This window comes from Anastrepha ludens, chromosome 2 (genome assembly GCF_028408465.1).
Source record: "Anastrepha ludens isolate Willacy chromosome 2, idAnaLude1.1, whole genome shotgun sequence".
Taxonomy (NCBI): Eukaryota; Metazoa; Arthropoda; class Insecta; order Diptera; family Tephritidae; genus Anastrepha; species Anastrepha ludens.
In genome coordinates this window covers 145,081,268-145,095,799 of record NC_071498.1, presented here as the reverse complement: position 1 = coordinate 145,095,799, position 14,532 = coordinate 145,081,268, and positions in this window count along the sequence as shown.

Here is a 14,532-nt window from a genome sequence, read left to right as displayed (position 1 = left end):
TCATCGTATACAAAATGTGTTTTTTTGTTTTTTTTTGAATTTGAACATTGTAAGTCTTTGTCTTCATATAACTTCCGATGTCGGCTTTTGAATTCAGCATCAATTCAGAGTAGAAGAATACCTTTGTATTGATATCTTAAGAAGATTACCGTTTAATAGGTCTGCCATTTTCATACATTTCATGAGCAATTGAGCAAATTCAATTGCACTTTGAATGCTCCTACTATCCGAACTTTGAGCGACCTCAGTGATATTAGGGGAATCGAAATATAATTTTAATTAATTAATAGTTGATAAATTTAGTCCTCTTTGATTTTCATAAAATTGGTGGTTATGAATTTGACTCTTTGGGGTTTCCTTAGGCATTTGTGACATACATTAGCTGTTATTTGTGTAATAGACTTTGTGCTGCAAAACAAGAGGCAGTGACCACAACTCCTTTTGATGGTTCCTCTGGATTATTGCAATGCAGTGCCCTTAGGCCGCTTCTTTTAATACTTTTTATAAACCATTTCAGTAGTTGCTTTTTTTTGCGATATTCCTACTTTACACAGATGATTTAAAGGTGTTCGCTGTAACTAAATACTCTTTAGCTGTGATTAACCTTCAGAAGGATAGAGATAGTCTTGACTTGTGGTGCCTGAAATTGCAAGTCTGTTTGAATTTGAGGAATTGTCATTACATGACTTACTCAAAGATTTTTTGGAATTTTTCCTTCAAGTTTCAATTTATCAAATTAAATGATCGAAGTTAAAGGCCTTGCAGTAACTTTCGATAACAAGTTTTCTTCTACCATATAATATCAAAGTCCTCCTACGCACCAGGTTTTGTAAAGCATAACGCCTATAAATTAGCAGATCCGTAAACCTATAAGCTTTTCTTTAAATAATTTATTAGGCCTCGTCTAAGTACGCTGTTTTTATATAGAAACTGGCTAATCAGTTTGCCACTAATAGGATTGAAAATTTTCAATACATGGTTCTTAAATCACTCTTCGCGCTTTAAATTTTAGTGAACCCGTATCGCCATATATTTCTACCTATTGCTCATGAACCTTAAGTCTCTTGAAATTCGTAGGTTTATCCTGAGCTTTTCTTTTGCCTATAAAATAATCTATAGTGAAAGCGATTGTGATATTTATAGGAACGAATCAGATTTAATGCTCCTCAACATCGCCTTCGTAACTTACTTTCGGTCAATGGGAATCATGTGAAAACTAACTATTTTTCTAATGCTCATATCGCTCGATCTATTCGTGAATTTAATGTTATGAGTAAGGACTTTATGTGTTTCACAGACTTTTCTTTTTCAAAGGCAACATTTTTTAATATTTTGAATTCCGTTTTTTACCTTTTGAATTTACTACATGTCCTTAGTTTTAAGTTACTCTGTGCTATTCGTAGCGTAGGAGGCGAATACGAATATGAATATGAATATGAATATGAATATAAATATGAATATGAATATGAATATGAAAATGAAAATGAAAATGAATATGAATATGAATATGAACATGAATATGAATGTGAATATGAATATGAATGTGAATATGAATATGAATATGAATATGAATATGAATATGAATATGAATATGAATATGAATATGAATATGAATATGAATATGAATATGAATATGAATCTGAATATGAATATGAAAATGAAAATGAATATGAATATGAATATGAACATGAATATGAATATGAATATGAATATGAATATGAATATGAATATGAATATGAATATGAATAAGAATATGAATATGAATATGAATATGAATATGAATATGAATATGAATATGAATATGAATATGAATATGAATATGAATATGAATATGAATATGAATCTGAATATGAATATGAATATGAATATGAATATGAATATGAATATGAATATGAATATGAATATGAATATGAATATGAATATGAATATGAATATGAATATGAATATGAATATGAAAATGAATATGAATATGAATATGAATATGAATATGAATATGAACATGAATATGAATATGAATATGAATATGAATATGAATATGAATGTGAATGTGAATATGAATATGAATATGAATATGAATATGAATATGAATATGAATATGAATATGAATATGAATATGAATATGAATATGAATATGAATATGAATATGATTATGAATATGAATATGAATATGAATATGAATATGAATATGAATATGAATATAAATACGCATACGAATGTGAATACGAGTATCAATACAAATAAAAAAAAAAAACGAATACAAATATTAATACGAATAAGAAATGAATACGAATAGGAATATGAGTAAGAATACCAATAAGAATTTGAGCACGAACAGGACTGAAAAGCCCGTTGCCAATAGATAAGCGAATATGACGCCGAAATTTTCTATAAATAAAGTCTTAATTCTTTAATCTCAGTTCTACTCGAAGTTGAAAGAGTACCATGTTTCGCTAAACACTCACACACATATCGCAATTCTTATTATTCTTAAAATAATCTGAACTTGTGAACATCTTTTTGTTAACAAAAGTTTTGAAATTTCCCCCATAAATAAACTTATTTATAATATATTTTTACTGCTAAAGTACACTCACATGTAAAAATCCTTCTCCTCCAATCTGCTTTTTGTCTTTGGGTTTTTTTTTTGGTGGAGGGGAAATAGGGTTTGAAATGCCTTCACACTTTCACCGACCGTCGTTTGCTACGTCAAATGGTGTGCCACTAAAAAGATCTCTCCTCTTCCTCTGGATGTTTCCTCTGCCCCGTAACAACGGTAGCATTTCATTGAAGAGAGAGAAGATTCTTCTACTTTTTCTATATACAGGGCCGCCAGTTTTGGAAGCAGTATCATCTAACCGGCTCATCTTCTAATTAGTTAGGTTGGTTAAGGTTAATATATCGGTCAGTCAAATCTGTCCACGTCAATTTCTCCTTCAAATTCTTCATGCAAATTTAGTAATAATCAGAGTGAAAATAAAAGAATGTGGCTGCCTTAAAAAGGGTGAGACGGTATAGCAAATTTTGTAAACTGTGCAACCTTTGCCAAGATTTACGATGCATTTCGAGTGAGGATCGAATGAGATCTTTACAAATCAATGATCTATTCCGGTTTACTGGTAAACTGGGCAGATTACAAAACATTAGTATGAGTACCATTTTCCGTATGCGAGGTTGGGTAGCTCCGACCAAAACAAAATAGGAAAAAAACCTAGAAAATATAATTCACTACAAATATTAGTTGACTAATACGATATTGCAGTAAAATAATATTATATCTTATTTGGCAATTTCCAGGCCACCCATTTTGATATTTAATAGGTTCTCTGATTACTTAAAATAATAATCGTTTTTTCAACTAACAGTAAGCAATTTATTACTTCAATTACACCAGAAAGCAAGAAACCAAATTATTAAAGAAAAGAAGAAAAAACCGCACAGAAGCGTAATTTATATAAATGGAAAAAATTGAGAAAAAACCGCTACAGTTATAAATCTACTATAAAAGCTTCCGAGTTAGGTTTTTCCATTGTCGTACAAAGAGATACAAACACGCCAGCGGCTACCGGTGACACATCCATGCACTCAAAAAATAAATCAACTAATAGTGGAGTGTAACTCCAAACTCTACACAAGACGTAGCGGCACGCCAATTAAAATAACCCAAATAGAACCAAAAACTGCGTATTTTTGTGGAAAATACAGTTGCTTCTGCAAAAGCACGTGCTAGCTAAGCAGTGTGACCGCCACATCGTAGCTACACTGCCGCACTAACAGACGATGATCGCAGTGCGACAGTGAAAAGCAGTCGTTGCTGCAGTAAGCCGGTAAACATCGCAGCCAGAGTGGCTGAGTGGAATGATTCGATGACTATGGATGGCCATGGCCATGGCCGTGGAGGCAGCTACAGTTGTGCAGATAACCTTCAACAGCGACGGCAAGCATAGAGCATACAACTATGCCAGACAGACTCTCCCGTTTACTCTCCTTAGCTCTGCTTCAGCGAGTATGCATTGAGAGCTTATATTTAGCGGTGGCTTGTTGAGAAAAGTTTTTCATATCGTGCCTCAAAAGAAATCAGCAAGAGCTGCAGTTAGTGACGCACACCAAAGAAAAAGTGAATAAATAAATTAAAGTGGAGTGAGTGGAGGAAAATGAGGTGATCCGCGGCGCGTTTGTTAGCAAGCGCTGAAGAGCGAGCCACATTTATGCCCCAGCTGAGCTGTGCTTTTTATGCTGCCGCTGCTGTGTTTGTTATTTTTTGTAATTTTTGTTGTTGCTTGGCGGCTTATGTTGCTGTTGCGGCTTTCTTAATTGTATTCGCTTTTGCTAGCTTTTACCTTCGGAGTTTTCTTCTCCACCACGCTGTTGTTGATGCTGCTATTGCCACTCGCCGAGCATTGTGACGCCGCTTTCATTCTATTGGCGCTTTTGTGGGGCATTCATAAGCATTGCCATTGCCAAGGCGATAGCACAGGCAGCGCGGAAAAATTCATCGTACATTACAACGTTACCAAACAACAATAGTAAACGCCGACACCACAATACAACAATAGCCAAAGCATCTGCAGTCGCCACAGGCACAATACTCGCATTCGTATTCGCACTCGCATTTGCAGTCGCAGTCGCAGCCGCAAAATCTTCTTCTTTGTGCAGCACGCTCAAAAAGAAAAGCCTTCGAACTTATATAACTACTTATTAGCTCGGCATATGCTTTAGTTATTCAGTCACCTCTCTACGGTCAAGTTCGCTTTCCTCCTTTCCAAAAGCCAAAAAACCGAATCGGATATTTTTGCTTCAAAATATAACTTAAGCGGACACAATCATTTACTAAAAATTTACTTGTGTTTTCAAAGTAAAGTGAAGCATAATTTTCTGGCTTGGAATTTAAAGCAATCTATGCAAGTGTATGTGTGCATATATCGAATTTCATTGAGGAAAGGAGCCGAATTTTAATTTAACTATTCCGGCAACTTTGAGAATTGCGAACTTTATAAAATTTCAAAGAGTGAATTATTTGCTTAAAGAATAAGCAACTGAATTTTTTTAAATTTTAAAAGGCGTAATTAATTAATAAAAAAAAATAAAAATATAACAACTCGCAAAGAAAATTGCGTACACATTTAGTGACACAGTGTTCGAAGGATTAAAAACAAACTTGCGAGAAGCAAAATAAAACCAAAAATATTTTTGCAAAATAATTCAACCCTTAATTGAGTTGAACTATCCAAAAGAAAGTGCAATAGTGTCGAAACTGCAGACACAATACAACCAAGGCGACAGGATATCAAGGTGTCGACCACAGAGCATCGAAAAGTAGGCGTGCAACGTGCAACAAGTGAGTGTTAAAGCAATTTGGCGTACTTTTAAATATAAAATATTAATAAAGAATGAGGGAAGTAAAATATGAAAAACAAAAAAAAAAGATCTCAAATGAAAAGACTTAAGCAACGAACTTTTTGGAAGAAATTAAGAATCTAAGGACCAAAGAAATATCTCAGCAAATGCCATATGGAATTACCAACGAAATATTTAATGGAAAAGTTATTGAAAATAATATAGCGCAAATGAAATGGTGGAGAACCAGGCGCCAACTTAAAATAAGAAAACCCAAAGACAGAACAGCTTTTAAACGATATAAACGTTACATTAGTGGGGAAGAAATAAATATATGAAAAAATTTATTTTGTGTGAATTACTTGCTTCACGAAATATGCAAAAAAGTTATTGAAAATAATATAGCACAAATGGAATGTTAGAGAACCACGACCCAACTTCAAATATGAAACCCAAAAAGCAGAACTGCCCTCAAAAAGCCATAAATGATACAGTAGGGGGGAAGAAAGAAATATATAAAAAAAAAATATATATGTATATAGCCTTGAAATTAAAGGAGTTTGAGGCACTGGGAAACTCCGACAATTATTTTTTCATATTTTTTGAATTTTAACAAATTTCTTATAAAGTTCATTTTGCAGTTAAAGTTCATTTTGCAGTTAAAAGCAAATAAGTCAAACTTTTAAGCATCGCGCAGTAATTAAAAAAAAGCAATAAATTTTTTTTTGCAAGCTTCTATACACAATTTTTTTTTTAATTTTATGCAATTTTGTAGTCCATTCAATTCTCGTGCAAAGTGCATGTTTCAAGCTTGCAAAAGATTTCGAGCATTCGTTATATGCCAGAAAATTATCAGCTGGGTCTACAAACCAAAACAAAAAAAAAATTAATCAAAAATTAATGAAAATTTGCAGCCTATAGAAAAAGTTGTTCCTAATAGCAATCGGCAATCTGTGATGAAAAAACGGGCTTAAAACAGTAGGTCCGTCCATTTGTGGAATAACATTCAAGACGCACGCCACAAATAGGAGGGGGAGCTCAGCCTAAATATTTAAGTATACACACCAATTATTTCATTTATTTTTTTATATTCTTTAAAAAATATCTACAATTCCAAACTCGTTAAATATTAATTGGGAAACTTCCCAATATATCTTGAACTTCTATTATCACAAGTGTATTTGCTGGATATATAAAATTGTGGCTCATCTTCAAATGACGAGGCCCTTTACCCTATATACGTAATTGAGTAATAAAAAATTATGATTTGAAAAAAACTGGCATTCACTAGAAGTTAAAAAAACAATTAATACGCAGGCGAACCATATTCAACAGTGAAAGGTAGTGATCGTTTCAAAACCTTCAGTTACATTTTTAACCAACTTTTTACTGAATAAGAAAACGATTTTAAGCAGTCGAAATCTTTATTTTGACCTTTACGCCCTCAATTGCTTGTCTGTTGGTATACTACAGCTGTCTGATTTACAAAAGTCAAATATGAATAGCATCTCTCGCAAAAATCATAAATCTTCTGATAGGATGATTAATTTTGCGCTACCTTGTAAGAAATTTTTCAAAACATGACGGAATTTCGCATTAAAAAATTGTACAAATCTAAAAAAACATGCTAGCGTGGCGAATCGAGGTATTTGCTTCAATCAAAAGACTTAAGCAGCGAACTTGTTCCCAATTCTCTTGTTAAACACACTTTTAAAGGATTATTTCAACCAAGTTCTTAAAATTCCGGAAGGATCTCCTTCATGCAGAGCATTCGGGAATATTAAAACTAAAAAAAAACTTAAAAAAAAAATTTGTTTCTCCAGCTTGCATTTTTTTCTTTCATTGCATGCAATTTAGTGGTATTATATATTAAATATTAATTCCGTATACAGTTAAACAGAACAGTTATAAGTACTTTATTAAACAAATTTTACCACCAATGCTGAAAACTACCTCAAACATTACCAGTTTATTTCAAAAGACTTAAGCTACGAACCTGCAAGGAGAATTCGCCAGTTATGGCATTATTTTACAATTTAAATTTTTTATTCATTATGATTCATTATCGGCCAGACCACCCCTATTCTGTTAAAAATTCTAACTCTTTTCTTTAAATATTTGTAAAATTTTTTATATTAATTAGATAATGCCTGTATGTTGGACAACTTGTCTATTAAATCACAATATTCATTAAATATTATTCCTTTTTGGATAGCTAAAATTTATGCTGGCTTTTCAAATAATTTCCACAACAGCTTCCATATATATTTTTTTTTAATGTTGTGAGTTATGAAACACTTTGGGAAGAATCGCAAATCCCAAACTTTATGATTGTCCATTTTTAAATGTGAGGGCATTAACGGTTTTTATTAGTTGATATATCTTAATGAAAAAGTAGAAAAAAAATTTAAAAAAATATAAAAAAATTGTACTCTTTGGGCTAACGTATACAAAAACAGGGATCGTACAAGTAAGAAAGATATATTTTTAAATTAATCTGTATATGGAATAACTTTCCCTGCAAGCCCGTGCAATAATAAATAGTTCATATTAAACAACTTTGCTTCCATATAAATTTTAACCTAAGCTTAATTAAAGTTAATTTAATAGAAGAGCTTAAAATTTATTAATTTCAGAAATATCAGTTATTTTATAAAAATAAAACTTTTTTTTGCCAGACTCCTTTCACTGATAGTTCTTTCAAGAAATATTTAAGTGGCTTTCGCAATAATCTTGATTACTTAGAAAGACTTGAGATGCGAACTTGATTTGAAAGACATAAGCAACAAACTTGGTTATGTGAAAATGGTACCCTCGAATACCTGTGTAAGTTCAATTCACTTAAATAAGTATCGATTCATGGTCTCCAAAGCCCAATTATAGATCAGTTAGCTATTAATAACAAATTAATAGAAAATACAGTTGCTCAAGTGGGATATAGAGCGGCAGTTATATACGACTGCTCTAGCTCAGGTACCTGGTATGACTCCCAGACTTCACGTTCGTACTAGAAGATTAAGAAACACATTTTAAATAAAAGTATTGCGCAACAAACTTGGAAATTTAGAAAAAATAGTATTGGAAACCAACTTAATATAAAATATCTAAGCAACTTACCTGGTTATCATCAATGACTTAAGAAACGAACCTGAATTTATGTAGCCGATAGAGTGACTAAAAGTAAATTTCTATGTTCATAATATTAAATAACAAAATCAAAGCGGAACGCTGTATTCTAAGCAATATCATAATATTTATATAAATGCAACAACAAAGTTTAACAAAGACATCAATTGAATGGCATACTCAAAGGCAATGCCACGCTGAGAAGTTGAAAGTTTTAAATACGTAAAAACTGTTTGGTGGGCTTAGAGCTGTCAACTACCGTTATGTTCACCCTACTATAATTAGTTAAGAATAGAAAAAAAAGAACAGGAAATACAATGAAGGAAGTTCAAAGAAAAATAGAACAACAACTAGAATGAATTACTCTGTGATAATCAGATTTTTATTACCTAATTTCGGCGATATTCGGATCAATTACAATACTTTGCCAGCAGAGCTATTCCAGTTTTTATCTATTTGTATTCCCTTTTAAATCACTAATTTTGCCTAAGTATTATCAACTTCTACCTACATACAAAAATAAACGAATTTTCGGTGCTAGAATAGAAAGCCACATAGCTAACTGTAAAGAGCAATACAGAGCTGCATTTATGCCACATTTCTAGCTGTTTATTTTCATAAACAACATTTCGTTTTGATTCGAATGCATTTGGTGCTAATCTGTATTTGAATGAAAACAGTAAATAAGTGCTTCTAGTGAAGAAATAAAACGCAAAAGCTAATTTTTTTCTTTGTGGCTACTTGATTTGAGCTGGCTTTCTAAGCCGAGATGCATATACACCGTTGAGGCGTGAAAGCGTACTCAACAGTGGTGTCGGCTTTTGAGACATAAGTTTGACATCAGCATATGCTAATAGCTTCTAAAGCAGTGGAGAAGAGGATTTTTTCGGCTTTTCGTTTATTGAATTTCTGTTACTAATTTGCATCACACTGCACTTTTATTTCAATGAAAACCTTTGCTGTGCAAAGCAATAATTTCAGTTGAAACCTATTTAAAGCAGTACACAATTTATTTGTAAGGAGGTTAGAAACAAAGATTGGGTTCTCAGGAAGTATTTGCAAGCAAACGTGAACTATTTGAAATAATTTTTTATTCAAGTAACAAAATGAAGGAACCTCCAGTTTCATGCTGGCTCCGTACTGCAGATGTTTTTTATGAGAAGCTTTTTAAGGCCGATATTTCTTAAAGGTTGACATTCTCCGCCAAGGTTGGACATTCCCTGCCGAGGGGCGACAACTATTAGACAACTTTTTCTATCGTTTGGTGTTTCATGTCTAGTCAGGGTTTCGAACTCGACCACTGGTGAATGGTGGTCACGCACCAGCTTATTCGGCTATGTTGGATAAAAGCAGTACTTCGTGCAGCAATGTCTTTAAAAATATAGAATTAGTTACTGAAAGAATTTGCAAAGCAAATAATAAAATAAAAAAAATTCACCCAACTGAGTTGTAGTTTGCCGTGAGTTATATTCACTTATTTATGGTATTTATGGTTTAGGCAACTTAGTTAGTGGATGGAAATCAATTCCTGATATCACAATGAGCTTTAGGGCCACCGAGTGTTTTCTTTAAGGGAAGCAACCTGGCTTAACTAGCCCAACTTTTGTTAAATATCCCAAAGATTTCAGAATTATATACACGAGTAGCTAAATTTATGCAAAGTAAGAGCAAATCACAGCGCATTTTTCATGTCTTTATCTAAATATAACGTGAAAATGAAAACTTTTCAAAAAATTAGTAAAAAAATCTTTTTTTTTTTTAATTAATTATTTTAATTTAAAAATGTTATATTGAAAATTAAAAATATTATTTATAAAATATTGTATTGATTTGAAAATAATAATAAATATGGAAATTTAAATCAAATTTAATTTTTTTTTTTCAATTAATTTATCTCAAAAGTAAAGTTTTCCAAATTATGTTCCATGATATTTTTTCTTTTTTTTGTGCTGATGCTGAACTATATACCTTAAATGAATATCACTGGTTGTTACATATTTCTAAATAATCAGTGGGACAACGAGAAACAGAAATTACTTGAGGCAAGAAAAGCTACTTGAAAATCATTTTATCAAATCTGATAAAAATTTGTTATAAATTATTTTTTATATTTGTGAATATATGTTTATAAAATATAATTTGTAACAATTTTTTGTTTAATTGAAAAATTTCATATGCTCATAGCCAGCTTTCAAAAATTACCAAATTTTTTTTAACTGAATATTTCAAATCTTCTTCAAAATGGCCTGGCCAGGCCACCTATGAGAACACGTGCTTTATTTATAGGCTGGTACGAAAATTATGTCTGTAATCAATTTAAGTGTAATACGAATTAATAGAAAAACAGATTGATTAGTGTTAAAAGAAATTTATTTATCAAGGTTCATCCTTCTTACTGTTTCTTAAAAATTATTTGAAAAATTCAATTTATAAATAAATAAATTAAAATATAAAATTTTAAAAGTTGCTTATGAAGTTGACGTGGTTACTGCAGCTAGACATATGCTGCAAGTGTAGGTTTTGGTTTCTAAACCGTGAGTTAAGCACATTGCATCTTTGCAAATGTGGCAAGTAAATCGGGTTTTTCTTTTAATCTTATCCAGTTTGGTACATAGCTTGCACAATGGCCGGTACTGTGAGCTTACGGGCTTTGATGCAGTTTTTTGTGCTGGGGAAGTCGAAGTTGATGGTGGATCCTGTGAGAGATATTTAAATTAATTATATATTTCAGTACGAATTCGGATGTTTGTATAAATGCTTACATAAAATACATTGAACTTTTGCATTGCTATTTTAATTCCTGGTCTACCATATACCCTGGGATTTGCTGCACGTGCATAACGGGGATTGTCAGTTGTTCAGCCAATTCTAATATAAAATCCCTTCGTTGGTCTGACTTCTGGCTTGGTCGCAAATGCTTGTATATAATATAAGAAGACAAGCCAGTAATAGCAAGCATATTAAAAAAATGGCCAATGGCCACCGGTTTGTTGCGCATTTGCAACTGTAGCCAGAAAGCATTTTGTCCATTTTATCAACCCCAGACTTATTTTCATTGTAGTCTAAGACAGCTGCAGGTTTATATTTGTTTGAAGTTTCTGTGGCTTGCGTGTAATGTTGTGTCGACAATACTAGCACATATTTGTCTACTTTGGCAACGTATGATAATATAGATACATTTTCATCCAGGAAAGCAAACAAAGTCTGATATAGAGGTCGAAACTTTTTATACGGCCTTGTCTTTTTGTTCAGCGGAAAGCATAGAGGAACAAATTTTCTATTTGGGCGCACTATGCCTACGACAGCTAATCCCTTCTGCATAAGACACTTGGCCAATTCGAGTGATGTGGAAAAGTTACGCCAAACCCCGTTCGGCCGGAATTACGATACCTCTCTACCAAATCCAGTACCACTCTTTCACCTTGGTTAATTTCTCGTTCTTCATTTGGTCGTTTTCCTGTGTAAATCTGTCCCTTGAGAGGGTAGTTTGTTGAAGAATCGCAAACCCATCAAATTTCCGTACTTTGCCGGCTTAGACGGAATATACTCCGTAAACCTACTTCGCCCACGGTACGGAAATAGTTGCTCATCTACTGTTATTGCTGCATTTGGAGTATATGCTTCTTGCAGATTGTGATTCATCATAGTCCAAATGTCGTCGATTGGTGCAAATTTACTCTACAGCATACGTTCAGAACGAGTATTAGCTCCATCAAAACGAACAAACCGGAGCAACATTTTGAATCGATCTAACCACATTGTTGCATTGCAAATATCAAAATGCCGAGAATGCCATAGATCCTTTGCTTGCATATTATTACAGTGGAACACACCGGAAAATAATAGCAATCCAAACCAAGCATACATTTCCATTTCGTCTGTGGGCTTCCACTCTTTTGGTTTACATGTTGGATTAGCCTCGTTCCAAGCCTTGATCATTTCTCCTGCTTTCCGATTCGTTAGAAGACCAAGTACGGTGCATGACTATACTAAAATTGCAGTGGTGGCCTGTGCAGGCCATTTACCCTAACATATGAAGTTTTTGTGTAAAATGTATTTTTTTTCATAATCACTTCGCTGGAAATGGTTATAAAATTTTCAGAAGATTCATCTAACAGACCTTATGGTATATTTTCGCCGTTTTTTGAAAACTTAACGAAACAAAAAGATACACCCCTCTAAAATTCGAAATGGCCTGCGTAGGCCACATCACACAACGGACGGTTAAAAAATTACCAAAAATTACGAAATTTTTTTTTTAACTGAATATTTCAAATCTTCTTTTAAAATCTTTTTTTTTTAATTTTTTTTTTTTCGAAAATTTTATGCTTTGTAAATTTACCAAAAAACTCAGAACAAAGCATAATTGTGCATTTGTGCAAAATGCTCTGCATTTAAAAACTTTTATTGCTTAATTTCTTAATAGTGATTCTTCAAAAATAAATTAAATTATTTTTTTTTTCATAATTTGTATGGCAAAAGCTTATTCGGAGAATATCCTTGAAATGTTATATAATACTTCCCCGAATACAGGCTCTTTCGCCAACACAAGCTTTGGTGGTGCCATGAACATTTTTCCTTCAAAGTCATGCAAATTTTTCATTAAAATAGCAGATACTCGTAATAAAATTTATAATACAAGGATTTATAACCAAGAAGTAATAAAAAGTATTTGTTGTTTTTAAGTTTTCACTAAACCTTTTTTATACAATTTTTCGGATTTGTATTTGAGAAACTATTTGCGCTGAATGTAATATTATATTTTAAAATATTAAATAATCTTTTTTTTTGTTTTTCAAAAATTATATACATATATTGTATATTTTTCTGTGATTCTTAGCTAGAACATTGGATGGAGGTCTGTCTCATCGTGTGCTATTTCGAAAACACTCTGGCCTCAATACGATAAAAATAGGACACTTAAGGTGATGGGAATCCCACGCCATTCAATTTCCAAACTCATTGCGGTATTCACTGGTCACTGGTTTGGCTCCGCTGGCTAGGCGCTTGAGATTTCTTAGCGTGCCCTTTGGGAATGACTTGAAGAAATTTTCCAGCCTAGATTTCTTTTCTCTCCTCCACTACAGCAAGAGCACTGGACGGCTGTAGACGGTTTTTTGCTTCCTAAATCTTTTCACAGGTAGTGGTCCACATTATGGTATCAAAGCGGCACGTAAGTGGTACTTGAAGTGTACCTGGGGTAGTCTTGCCCTCTTACCTACCTTCCCACCTAGTTGGAACATTGGGCTTCAACTAACAGATTAAACCTTGATTTATTTGAAGCTAAAAATTGTATTTGTCTCCACGAATAGCCTGCTTTCTGCGCTTTGGAATCCACCTGCCACCTCCAAGTTGTGGCTGCTCTCCCGCGTCTGCGACTCCCTTGTGGGTTTCAAATCGAACCTAGCTTAAATTTCAAAACTAATTGTATAAAAAATGTCTCCAATTTGTTTTTTAAATTTATTCTCATACATTTTTTTTTAGTATTTTTGCCTAATAGTAAACGTAGCAAAAATATTAACAGCCTGAATGAAAATATATGCGCTGCATTTTCCTGGTGAATACTCAAACGCTTTTTTAAGGAAACGAAATCTCTATGCGAGCATTTAAATATTTCTATAATAATTTGAATTTCTTCTAAACCAGCAGTCTAATCACTTGCGTAATGATACATCACGAATTTTTTATAAATAGTTATAAAATCCACTTAACCAAAATCTTTCTTCATTTGGAAATTATAAAACACGCCACTAAAATGATTTTTCAACTAGTCGGTTGTTAAATATGGATTAAAAAACGAGTGCTCGTGTCCTTTGTAAATTACACATAATTCAATTAAAATCCAATTAATTGTGAATAGCTTTTTAACTGTCTTGAAAGCGAGCAAACTCGCTGACAAATTAGAGGCTGTTTTGCATATCAACAACGACTAAAGTAGCAAAGACAAAAACTTGAGCCAGTGCGCACTGACCACCGAACTAATTCCTTTATGGCACCGATTTGTAAAAGCAAAACTAGTTGGTCATAAAACAATAATAAAAACAAATCACCCCAATAAAAAGTGCCTGCATT